This window comes from Cetorhinus maximus, chromosome 6, assembly GCF_964194155.1.
Source record: "Cetorhinus maximus chromosome 6, sCetMax3.hap1.1, whole genome shotgun sequence".
NCBI lineage: Eukaryota > Metazoa > Chordata > Chondrichthyes > Lamniformes > Cetorhinidae > Cetorhinus > Cetorhinus maximus.
In genome coordinates this window covers 85,126,768-85,140,250 of record NC_135884.1, presented here as the reverse complement: position 1 = coordinate 85,140,250, position 13,483 = coordinate 85,126,768, and the positions used below count along the sequence as shown (strand labels likewise).

General features: G+C 42.5%; 1 protein-coding gene across 3 annotated transcripts in view; it reads left to right on the top strand.

Annotated features, from left to right (window-relative positions):
• vac14 (vac14 homolog (S. cerevisiae)) overlaps window positions 1–13,483 on the top strand; it is a 353,410-nt gene that overhangs the window by 15,170 nt on the left and 324,757 nt on the right. The window lies entirely within an intron of this gene.

Genomic DNA, 13,483 nt, shown 5'->3' with positions numbered 1-13,483 from the left:
TGTTGTATTGGTATAAATGTTCAAATGAAAGCCCTTTGACACTGTTCCCTAGTGGAGGAGGAACTATTTCACAGGATGAGCAGTGATTCATGGCTCACATATCAACTGGGATTCTTCAGAAAAATAAAGAAGTTGAAGAAAATGCCTTTAAAGTTAAAATTTCTGCTTGCTTTGTATGCAGCAGTGTCACTCATTCCCAGTGGCTTGATGTTGAAATGAACCTGCACAGCGAGGGTTGGTGGTGTGTTTAACTGTGGGGAGAGGTTGGGGGGATGACAGCTGAACCTGATACTGTCCTTGGAGGGAACCCATACACAATCACTCTACAATACATTACTGGATAGCAATCAGGAGCGTGAAGCCTGGTTGATTCTCTTATTCATGTCATTCCTCTTTTCCCATAGCCCTGCAGATTTTCTCTTTTCCTGTACATGTAGATCGTGGTTGTCAGGGGTCTCAGACCTCACACTATATATTTTTTAAAAATATGGCTAATTTCTAAAATCTTAAAAACTGGACAAAAACCTTTTAAAATAGCTGAAGCTATCTTTGTCCTTGACCCTTGAACAAAAGGAGCTATCTGTCAGTTTTTCAAAAACTTACAGCTCGTTATCTCTGAAGAGACCCTAATGACATCCTGTGGGCCACAGAGTCCAAATTCAAAGAGAACTATACAAAGGCAATCTACATTTCACAAGCTAGGCCTGGCCTACCGGAGCCTATTCGTCTGCTGGGGTAAAAGACCCCACAACCTTCCTTTCAAGTCTTAATAGTTGGAACATTTAACCATCTGGGAACCCAGACAGGGGATACAAGCCCTTTGTCAAAGACACTGTGAAGAGATGGGAGTTAAGTGACATGAATCTTTAGCTGGTGGAACCAGTTATATTGCCTTGCTGTACTGCAAAGCTCAATCTGCCATTTTAACATATACAAGCTGCAGCAGAGAAAAGGGGCTCCGCCCAGATTGAATATCTGGCCCCATCTACTGGAACTTTTGCATCATCGCCTACCAGACTGATTCATCTTTGTCTGCGTACCTTCTCGTGTATAGCCAACTCTACTGGAAAAGTGAATTATACAGCATTGGTTTTCATCCAGTTGACCTCTGTGAAGGAATACCTCATTGGACTTTGATTCTGGCTCTGGACTTGTGTGAAACAGTAATTCTTTTCTCTGTGATCTTTGCTCTGTAAATATTCTTTCTCAATCCCTCTTTTACCGTATGAGTACTCGGGGCCACGTGGTGATCCCCCTCCCGTGTTTTGAGTGTGTGCAAATAAACTAAACCTTTTTAGTTCATCCTATTAGGAGTTTGCTGTGGAGCTATTAATAGAAATCGGATTACATCAAAACTGAGGGGTTGCGAAATTTGCCGCCGCTTATAAAGGAAGAAGCAAATAAAAAACACATTTCTGTTTGCAGATGGGTGGTAAGAGGAGAAATCACGGTTGTTTAAATTAACCCCCCTCCTATCCGTAGCATGATGTATGGAACTAGATTTAATCTCACTCTGTATCGATTACCCTATACCCTTCTATTCCTTTCTCCTGCATGTGTTTATCCAGCTTCCCCTCAAGTGCATCTATTCTAACAAGTAGCAATCAATTCTTGGGATGAGGGTGTTGTCCTATGATAGGCTGAGTAAATTGTGTCTATACTCTCTGAAGTTTAGAAGAATGAGAGGTGATCCCATTGAAACCTACAGAATTCTGAGGGGCCTTGACAGGATAAATGCTGGAGATTGTTTTCGCTAATCAGGGAATACAGAACAAGGGGTCACAGTCTCGGGGCAAGAGGCTGATCATTTATCACTGAGATGAGGAGAAATTTCTTCACCCAAAGGGTTGCAAATCTTTGGAATTCTTTAGTCCAGAGGGTTATGGATGCTCTATCGTTGAATACAGTTTGGGCTGCGATAGCCAGATTTTTGGTCTGTCAAGGAATCGAGGGATATGAGAAGTGGAGATGAAGCCCAAGATCAACCATGATCGTATTAAATGGCGGAGCAGGCTTGACTGGCCATATGGTCTACCTCTGCTCCTTCTTTGTGTGTGTGAGATTGGCCTCGATATTCGTTCCATGGTATCAACTGTTATTTAGATCTAAAGGGAAGAACTTTAATTTCTACAGTGCCTTTTGCAACCTCAGGACATCCCTAAGCAGGTTAGAGCCAATGAAGTACTTTCTGAGGAGTAGTCAGTGTTGTAATGTGGGAAACACAGGAGCCAATTTGTGCACAGTACTTCCCACCAACAGCAATTAGATAACGACCAGCTAATCAGTTTTAACGTTGTTGGTTGAGGAATAAACGTTTGCCAGGAACAGGGGAAAGCACCCCTACTCTTTGAATTGTATCATGGGATCTTTTATGTTCACCTGGAAGGGAAGCCTGGGGCCTGGATTTAACATCTCATCTGAAAGACACGCCTCCAACAGTGCAACACTCCTCCGGTAAAGCACTGGAACCTTAGGCTGGATTATGTCTCTAATTGGGTAAATAAGATATATTAGTTAGCTGAGTTGATGTGCATCCCAGGTTTTGATGAGTGTAACATATTTTATTTTTAAATGCTATTTTCTTTTTTAACAATTTTTCTGTAAACATTACCTCCCCCTTCCCCCAGCCACCGCTAGCCAGTGGAGATGTTCATAAAGTCCATGGGAGTCACTCGAGATTGTAAGACAGGACCTAATGTCAGCTGCATTTTCTCCCTCGTCTGCAGCGTGAACAGGCAGAACAAACTTTCCTCCCCAGACAAAGTCAAAGACCTCCACACTAAATAGCACAGAAAGCAGGCTTGCCTCCATTACATGCACTGGGGATGCCCCAAAGCCCTAAACTCATACAATTCTTAGAGAGGAGGAAATGCGAGTTTGCATCATCTATTTCCTCCATGCATGGTTGCCTCCTTCCCCCAAATTTTCCAGACCTTCAATTGACCCCCATTCAATTACTACACTGTAGTCCCAAATACCAAACCTCCCTCAATTATTGCGTATTTTATCCATATATGACCCTAAGCATCTTCCGTACCATCTTCCTTTGTAACCTGCAGATCACAAATATTTCAGACATAAAATTCAATAAAAGGCTTTAAGTGCCATAAAACTGTCAATATGTGTAAATTTTATTCTATTTATATTGGGTGTCATATCTGTGTTTACAGCCACCTGCACCAACAGTGTTCTCACTTGGACTTCATTAAACTATAATGATGTTTTAGTGGCAACCATCCAGCAATGCAGTTAGATCATCACATTTTACCAAGTCCAGTAGCAACATAAAGCATTTCTCTAGATAGTTCTAAAAATGTTAATTAAATTGGAGTTGACTTAATTGCAGCAATTAGCAGCTTGGATGTGATGGAGGAGGATTGCACATTTGGTTTCAGGGTTTGGACTCTGCTGAAGAATTTCTGTTGTCAATTCTTGTCTGTGTTTGCTGACAGAAAGCCGTTCTCTGCTTTGAACAAAATCTCCAGTCATGTCTTTTCAATAACTGGTGAAATTGCGATCTTTCAGTTCACTAACCAATTAGAACAAGAACAGTTAGTAACTTGTTCAGCATTTTCAAATTTGTTTCCCTTTTACGCAACAAGAAAGTATGTGGAGAGCCTTGTTAATTACTTGGTCAACTGAATAATTACTATGCTCATGAACACTCAGTCCTTTACAACAGTTAATTATTACTGTCTGTCCATCTGCATTAAAACCCAACTTTTCCTTAAACTATCCACTTAATTTAGTCCAGATACATTTGAATGCTGCCAAGAATCTCTTCTCTCTTTGGTGCATAAGGTGGTGTCACAATAATTTATGTATATGCACAGGCATTGTCAGCCATGGTTTAGTTGGTAACACTCCTCTGAGCATCAATTTAGAGACTTGAACACAAAATCTAGGTGTGGTACCGGGGGAGTGCTGCATTTTCGGAGGTGCCGTCTTTCAGGTGACAGGTAAAACCGAGGTCCTAGCTAACCCCGTGGGTGGATGTAAAATTGGCGTTACTTTGGAGAAGGGGTGTTTTCCCTGGTGCCCTGGCCAATATTTATCCCTCAATCAACAGCTGAAAATAGATTACTCAGTTATCTTATTGCTGTTTGTGAGAGCTTGGTGTGTGCAAATTGGCTGCTGTGTTTTCTACAATACACCAGTGACAACACTTCATTGACTGTAAAGCAGTTTGGAACATCCTGTTGTGACAAGTGCTGCATAAATGAAGGTCTTCCTTTACCTCCATATAATAATGTGAACAGATGAACCAAAACTCTTGTCATACCATGCCTCCCACTCAGACTTCCCCACTGACCATCACCACCTGCTTCCCATTGCTGAAGCACACTGCAATCCAGTTAGCTAATGCACTTGTAGTTTTTTTCATTCATTCATTCATGGGATATGGGCATTGCTGGCAAGACCAGCACTTATTGTCATCTCTAATTGCATTTCTGAAGGTGGTGATGACCTTGAGCAATTGCAGTCTTTGTGGTATAGGTACACCCACATTGTTCTTAGGGAGTTCTAGGTTATTAGCAATAGTGAAGGAATGGCGAGTTGCTGCAGTGCATCTTATGGATGTTACACACTGCCACAGTGTGACAGGGGTGGGGAGAGTGAATGTCTAAAGTGATGTATGAGGTGTCAATCAAGTGGGCTGCTTTGTCCTGATGGTGTTGATCTTAAGTGTTATTGGAGTTACACTTATCCAGGCAAGTGGGGAGGATTCCACCACCCTCCTACCCTGTAGATGGCGGATAGGCTTTGTTAGTCAGTAGGTGACTCACTGCAGAAATACCAACCTATGACCGCCTGTAGCCACAGTGTTTGTTTTATTTAAGTTTTTGGTCACTGGTAAGGCTTCAGCGATACTAATGCCATTGAATGTCATGGGGAGGTGGTTAGACACACTCTTGTTGGAGATGGTCATTGCCTGCCACTTGTGGCATGAATGTTACTTGCTACTTATTAGCCCAAACCTGAACGTTGCCCAGGTGACGCTACATGCAGGCACGGACTGCTTCAATATCTAAGGAGTCATGAATGGTACTGACCACTGTGCAATCATCAATGAACATCCCCACTGCTGACCTTATGATGGAGGGAACGTCATTGATGAAGTAGCTGAAGATAGTTGGGCCTAGAACACTACCCTGAGGGACTCCTGCAGTGATGTCCTGGGACGGAAATGATTGATCTTCAAGAACCACAACCATCCTCCTTGGTGCTAGGTATGACTCCAACCAGTGGAGAGTTTTTCCCCTGATTCCCATTGACTTCAATTTTGTTTATACCCCTTGATGCCAAGGGCAGTCACTCTTGCCTCACCTCTGGAGTTTTGCTCTTCTGTCCATGTTTGGACCAAAGCTGTAATGAGGTCTGGAACTGAGTGGTTCTGGCAGAACCCAAACTGAGCATCAGTGAGTAAATGCTGCTTGATAGCACTATCAGCTTTGCTGATGATGGGGAGTGGACTGGGAGTAATTGGCCTGATTGATTTGTCCTGCATGGACAGGACATACCTGGGCAATTTTCCACATTGCTGGGTAGATTCCAGTGGTGTACTGGAACAGCTTGGCTTAGAATGGAGCTAGTTCTGGAACACAAGTTTTCAGCCCTAGAAGCAGAATGTTTTCAGGGCCCATAGCCTTTGTAATATCCAGTGCCTTCAGCCCTTTCTTGATATCACATGGAGTGAATCAAATTGGCTGAGGACTAGCACCTGTGATGCTGAGGACCTCAGGAGGTGGTTGAAGTGGATCAACCATGTGGTACTTCTGGCTGAAGATGGATGCAAACCCTTCAGCCTTGTCTTTTGTGGTGAAAGTATCTTAATACAGTTAATTTATTCAAACTATGCCATATTAATATAAATTACCAGTGTGTTTTTATTTACATTTCAAAACGGTGACCACCCACTCCCACGCTGGCGATTCACTTTTCACTTTTATACTCTTTATAAGTAGATCCCTGTTTTTGGAGAGATTTTTCAAGGCTTTAGGAGCGACTTGTATGCTGACGTCTGCAGGATATCTTTCAGAACTTGGCCAGCTTGGTCAGCGGTGGTGCTACCGAGCCACTCTTGATAATGGTCATTGAAGTCTCCCATGGATAGCAGATTCTGTGCCTCAGTGCTTCTTCCAAATGGTCTTTAACATGAAAGTATGGAATCATCAGCTGAGGGAGGGTGTTAGGTGATAATCAGCAGATTTCTTTGCCCATATTTGAGCTGATGTTTTGAGAATTCATGATTTTCGGAGCCAATGTTGAGTCTCAGAGTGACTCCTTCATGACTGTATTCCACTGTTCTGCCATATCTGCTGGTTCTGTCCTGTCAGTGGACAGGCCATGCCCAGAGATGGTGATAGAGGAGTCTGGTATATTGATTGAAAGGTATGTTTTTGGTGAATATGACTATGTCAGGCTTTGCTTGAGTTGCATAAGTGGATTGATCATACTTGATGTAAATCAAGTTAAAATTTAGGTTGAGATTTTGAGAATTTCTTCTTTGCATTGTGCTGGAAATCTTGAAGTAATTGCTCAGTCTTCAGGTTTTCACAATGTATTGTTTCCTGATGAATCCTTTTAAAAATCCCTGATGTTTGAGGAAGAGGAGGAGACAACATCCAATGAGATGCACAGAGTTTTGTGAATTTGAGGAGATGTATATGAAATTAATTGCGCCCTCCCTACTTAGTATAGCTTTGGGGAGCAGAATGTAGGTCTCTGAAAAATGTAATCTCTGGTTAATTGTTTACATGTATCTCATATCTGGTGTCTTGCTTAGTTTGTGAGGTTGTCAAGTTATTCCGTTTAATTTCCTTTCTCAAATTCTGGCCTCTTCCACATCTGTTTCCTTTGCTCCACTATTGGTGGTTGTGCCTTTAGCTGCCTAGGCCTCAACTTCTGGAATTCCCTCACTAAACTCTCCACTTCTCTATATCTGCCTCTGTCTTCCTTTAAGATAATCTTAAAACCTAACTCTTTGACCAAGCTGTTGGTTCCCTGTGTCCTGAGATCTCTATGTGGCTTGCTGTCAAATTTAGTCTGGTAATGCTCACTGCTAGAAAGGCACTATGTAAAACCAAGTTGTCGTACCCCACCTTCACTGATGCGCTGAAAGCTGTGGCCCAGTGAATAGGAAGTGCCTGCTCCCAATGCCGCTCGATCTTGGAACTGTGGAAGAGCCTTGTTCTTCGCCCTCCCCTGAGTGCCTCCCCATCGCAATGTGACTGAATCAGGAGCTCAGTGAGGAGCTGATTGAGTGTGCCCTGTGTATTTTATTGTTTTGTTTTAAAGCACCAGCTTTGGGTGAAAGGGTGGCAGAGAAATTCTTCATTCTACAACTCAATGGTTTCACTGAACAGGACACCCAAACCCATCTTTAGTAAACACAAGTGGGGAAGCAGCTTAATGTCTAAGGTGTAGTATTTGTGTCTTCAACATAATGTCATATGTTCACAAGGGATCTTCGAGATATTTTGATTACAATTTGGATAGATGTGAATGCAGCCAAGTGAGTTCTTAAGCAAGACAATGAAGAAGAGACATATTGGCATGGTGTTTCTGCAGTATCCTAAGCTTTCTGTGCTGAATTTCCATAGTTAAATAACCGTCTTTTGGAAATCAAGGCAAGGTACCTGTGAGTGTGTCATAGTAGAGGTGCTTTTGAGTGTCCAGTACATACAAGATCCTTTGGTAGAGAAAATTTTAAATTAATGATTTAGAGCAGCTTTTCCCTTTGCCGGTCACCACCTAACCTGAAAAATTGTAATGATGCTTGGCTGGAGTATGTATGTGGTTTTGGTTACAAAATTGATTGTTACTGTTGGTGAAACTATAGTCACCAGTCTTACATTGTGAATCCTTTTCCAGAGAGCAGGCAATGCTTTTGCCCTAAACCATTCAAAGATTCTCTTCACTGGGTGATCTTAACCTCTTTAGAGCTTTTGACATGGCCGTCCAGACCATCGCCCTGCTACACCTTCTCCCATTGCCCAGATCAGGTTCTTACTTGGTTGCACTCTTACCATTGTATTGTGTTCAGTGTATCTCCAGCAATGACTTCTCCCCCCACTGCTGTCTGGAATCTCCTATTGGTCCTTGACCCATCCCCTACCTCACTTATGTGCTGGCCCTTGGAGATGTCATCCATAATCACGAGGTCAACTTCTACATGTATACTGACATCACGAGGTCAGCTTCTACATGTATGCTGACAACATCCAGCATTGCCTCGCATATAGATAATTAGTAAATTACTACACTTAAGCATTGGGAAGATTATCATCTTCAGCCTCCTTCAACAGCTTACCACCAGTTCCACACCCAAGTTAGGCCAAGCTGTCTGCAACCCCAGCATTCTAATTGACTGCATCTTTTGATCTCCTGTCCTCCCCATCAAGATGGTCAACTTCCAGTCTGTAATATTGCTCAATCTTACCTCAGCCCATCTGCTTCTGGAACCATCATCTATACCTTTGTCACCTCCTGCTGACTATTCTAATGCCCTTCTGATTGGCTTCCCATCTTCCACCCTTCTTAAACTTCAAATCATCTAAAACTCAGCTGCATAGATTCCAATCAGGGGGAGGTGGTGGTGTAGTGGTAATGTCACTGGACTAGTAATCCAGAGGCTCAGGCTATTGCTCTGGACACATGGGTTCGAATCCTACCATGATAGCTGCTGGAATTTAAATTCAATTAATAAATCTAGAATATAAAATGCTTTTGAGAGAGTTCCTTAGAGCAGCACATTCTGGAACCAACCAGAGAGCAGGTTATATTCGACCTGGTATTGTATAATGTGACAGGATTAATTAATGACCTCAGGCTAAAGGCACCCCTTGGTAGCAGTGACCACAATATGATTGAATTTTACATCCAATATGAAAGGAGAAGAGTGGGTCTAAGACTAGTATTTTAAACTTAAATAAGGGCAACTATGTGGGCGTGAAAGCTGAGCTAGCTGAAGTGAACTGGGATACTAAGCTAGAGGATAGATCAATAGAGAAGCTGTGGCAGACATTTAAGGGGATTTTTCAGAATACTCAATAGCTTGACTATGTGGGGGGTAGGATTAGTAAGTTTGCGGATGACACAAAGATTGGCCGGGTGGTTAACAGCGAGGTTGAGTGTCTTGGGCTACAGGAAGATATAGACGGGATGGTCAAATGGGCAGATAAGTGGCAGATGGAATTTAACTCTGAAAAGTGAGAGGTGATACACTTTGGAAGGAGAAATTTGACAAGAACGTATTCAATGAATGGCATGACACTAGGAAGTTCTGAGGGACAAAGGGACCTTGGCGTGTGTGTCCATAGATCTCTGAAGGTGGAGGGGCATGTTAGTGGGGTGGTGAAAAAGGCATATGGGACACTCGCCTTTATCAATCGAGGCATAGATTACAAAAGTAGGGAGATAATTTTGGAGTTGTATAGAACCTTGGTGAGGCCACAGCTGGAGTACTGTGTGCAGTTCTGGTCACCACATTATAGGAAGGATGTGATTGCACTGGAGGGGGTGCAGAGGTGATTCACCAGGATGTTGCCTGGGATGAAACATTTAAGTTATGAAGAGAGGTTGGATAGACTTGGGTTTTTTTCATTGGAGCAGAGAAGACTGAGGGGTGACCTGATCAAGGTGTACAAGATTATGAGGGGCATGGACAGGATGGATAGGGAGCAGCTGTTCCCCTTAGTTGAAGGGTCAGTCACAAGGGGACATAAGTTCAAGGTGAGGGGAAAGAGGTTTAGGGGGGATGTGAGGAAAAACATTTTTACCCAGAAGGTGGTGATGGTCTGGAATGCACTGCCTGGGAGGGTGGTGGAGGCAGGTTGCCTCACATCTTTTAAAAAGTACCTGGATGAGCACTTGGCACATCATAACATTCAAGGCTATGGGCCAAGTGCTGGTAAATGGGATTAGGTGGGTAGGTCAGGTGTTTCTCACGTGTCGCTGCAGACTCGATGGGCCTCTTCTGCGCTGTGTGATTCTGTGAAGTATATTCCTACTGTAAAGGAAAATTCTAAAGGGAGGACCCCACCTCTGTGGTTAACTAAAGAAGTTGAGGAAAGCATCAGACTTGAGAAAAAAAGCATATAACTGTGCAAAGGTGAGTGGCAGATCAGATGATTGGTCAAAATATAAAGAATAGCAGAGAATGACTAAAAGGCTAATCAGGTGAGAGGAAGCAAGCTAGAAATGTAAAAACAGATAGCAAGAATTTTGTTAGGTATTTAAACATGAAAAGAGTAGGTAAAGTGAATGTTGGTCCTCTAGAGTGTGAGAATGGGGAGTTAATAGTAGATAATAAGGAAATGGGTGAAATGAACAAATATTTTGCTTCTCTCTTTGCTATAGAGGATATGAAAAGACATTCCAGTGATAGTTATAAATCAGGAGGTGGAGGGGAGAAAGGAAATTGGTGAAAATACAAGGAAGAAGTACTGAGTAAATTGATGGAGTTGTGGGCTGACAAGTCTCTGGGTCCAGATGGACTTCATCAGTCTTAAAAGAGGTGGCTAATGAGGTAGTACATAGGTGTTAATTTTCCAAAATTCTCTAGATTCTGGAAAGGTTCCATCAGACTGGAAAGTAGCAAAAATAACCCCTTCTGTTCAAAAAGGGAGGGAGGCAGAAACAGGAAACTATAGGCCAGATAGCTTGATGTCTGTCATGGGAAAGATGTTAGAGTCGATCATTAAAGAAGTTATAGCTGGGTACTTAGAAAGGGCTTTGTGAAAGAGAAATCATGCTTAACCAATTTATTAGAGTCCTTTGAAGGAGTAACATCCTGTGGATTAAGGGCAGCCTGTACTGTACTGTACTTGGATTTCTAGAAGGCATTTGATAAGGTGCCACATCAAAGGTTATTGCAGAAAATAAAAGCTCATGGTGTAGGGGGTAATGTATTAGCCTGGATAGAGGTTTGGTTGGCTGGCAGAAAACAGGATATGCATAAATGGGTCTTTGTCTGATTGGCAGGATGTGACGAGTGGAGTCCTGCAGGGGTCTGTGCTGGGGCACCAACTCTTTACAATTTACATCGTTGGCTTAGATGAGGGGAGCGAAGGTATGGTAGCTAAATTTGCAGACGACACAAAGATAGGTAGGAAAGTACGTTGTGAAGAAGACATAAGGAGTTTGCAGATGGATATAGATAGGTTGAGTGAGTGGGCAAAAAATCTGGCAGATGGAGTATAATGTAGGAAAATGTGAAGTTGTTCACTTGGCAGGAAGAATAAAAAGGCAGGGTATTACTTAAGCAAAGAACGACTGCAGAATCCAGAGATGCTGAGGGATCTAGGTGTTCTCGTGCATGAGTCACAAAAAGTTGGTATGCAGGTACAGCAAGTAATCAAGAAGGCTAATGGAATGTTATCCTTTATTACGAAAGGAAATTGAACATAAAAGTAAGGATGTTATGCTTCAGTTATACAGAGCATTGGTGAGACCACATCACTAATACTGGATGCAGTTTTGGTCTCCTTACTTATGGAAGAATGTAAATGCGTTGGATGTGGTTCAGAGGAGGCTTACTAGATTGATACCTGGAATGAACAGGTTGTCCTGTGAGGATAGGTTGGACAGGCTGGGCGTGTTTCCTCTGGAGTTTAGGAGAGTGAGGGGTGACTTGATTGAAGTATATAAGATCCTGAATGGTCTTGACAAGGTGGACATGGAAAGGATGTTTCCTCCTGTGGGTGAGTCCAGAACTAGGGGGCAAAAATTAGGGGTCACTTTTTTAGGACAGGGATGAGGAGAATTTTTTTCTGAGGGTCATGTGACTTTGGAATTCTCTACCTCAGAAGGCAGTGGAAGCAGGGTCACTGAATATTTTTGAGGTAGATAGATTCTTGTTAGGCAAGGCAATCAGGGTTAGATGGGAATGCAGAACTCAAAACACAAACCGATCAGCCATGATCTTATTGAATAATGGAGCAGGCTCAAGGGGCTGAATGGCCTACTTCTCCTATTTTGTATGTTCATAGTCTCAGTAATGTTGACAATGAAGCTATTATTGATTGTTGTAAAACCCCATCAGGTTCACTAATGTCCATCAGGGAAGGAAATCTGCCATCCTTACCTTATCTGGCCTACGTGTGAATCCAGACCCACAGAAATGTGGTTGACTCTTAATTTCCCTCTGAAATGGCCTAGCAAGGTACTCAGTTCAAGGGCAGTTAAGGATGTGCAACAAATGCTGGCCTTGTCAGTGACACCACATCCATGAAAGAATGAAAAAAATCTGCAACAAGCTCTGATCACCCATGATCCCTGTCCTTTTCTACAGTGGCTCCTGGTCTCCCAATAACATATTTGAAAGAAACATTTATGAAATATTTTCATAATCCTGTTCCACCCTTTGTAACCTCCTTCAGAACTACAATCCCTGCCCTCTCCATCAATCTCCTTTCCTCTGACTCTGACCTCTCCTGCACTGCTTTCCTCCCCACCCCCTGGAATTTATTCCCTGAGCTCAATGTTTCTTCCATGCCGAGGGACATTGAGTGAGAACAGGATGACACTTTTCTGTGATATTTATCATGTGTCTCCTGCCACAGTCTTATTCAACTGGTACTCACTGTTTAGACTCAGAATTACGTCGGCATCTCCCTGTCCTGTGTGGTCTTACGCCTAACTGGTCTGTGCTGATGTTTATGCTCCCTGTGAATCTCAACCCAGCCTCCTTAGCCTAACCATATCAGCATAACCTTCTATTCCTTATCTAGATTCCCATTAAATGCATCTATGCTATTCACCTCAAAAGTACCTTTTGTGGTAGAGAGTTCCACATTCTAGCCACCCTCTGGTTAAAAAAAATGCTCTTGAATTCTCCATTAGATTTATTAGTGACTATCTTATATTTGTGGCCCCTAGTGGAAGCATCTCCTCTACATCTACCCTGTTGAACCCTTTTGTAATCCTAAAAAACTTTATCATCTGTGAATTGTTTTTAAATCAGACTTGGTCTGTATAAGTCTATTTATCTGTTGTTGGGTGGAGAACCAACATAACCTGGAAAACTGACTTGGATCGAAAATCTGATATGGCATCACCTGTACAGTTGATTCAGAAAGCCTCATCAAAAAGCTACTTGCAACAGTGTTCTAGTGTAGCCCAAGTACTAAGTTTACATGAGAGCCTGAAAAGTCCAGTTTAAATCGAGGCTGTTTGATTTGATGAGAAAAGACACTGGTACTTTATCTAGAAGGTGATGTGATATCTGTTTATTTAAATGCCTGCTCATTCATTGGCTGTCCTAAAGTCCCCTACAGTTCCTAAGGTCTTGGAGAGATCAGTGATAGAAGGCTTTGTTTATACTTGTGAAATAGAATTTGCATTCCTCTAATTTGATATTTTCTCCCTCCCTGGACTGGCTCTCGCTGGGAAACAAGGCCATGGAGACCAGCAAATTCACTTGTGTGCGAGCATAGACAGTGTCAGCAAAGCTGGGCTGAGGGAGGGTGATCATTAACCC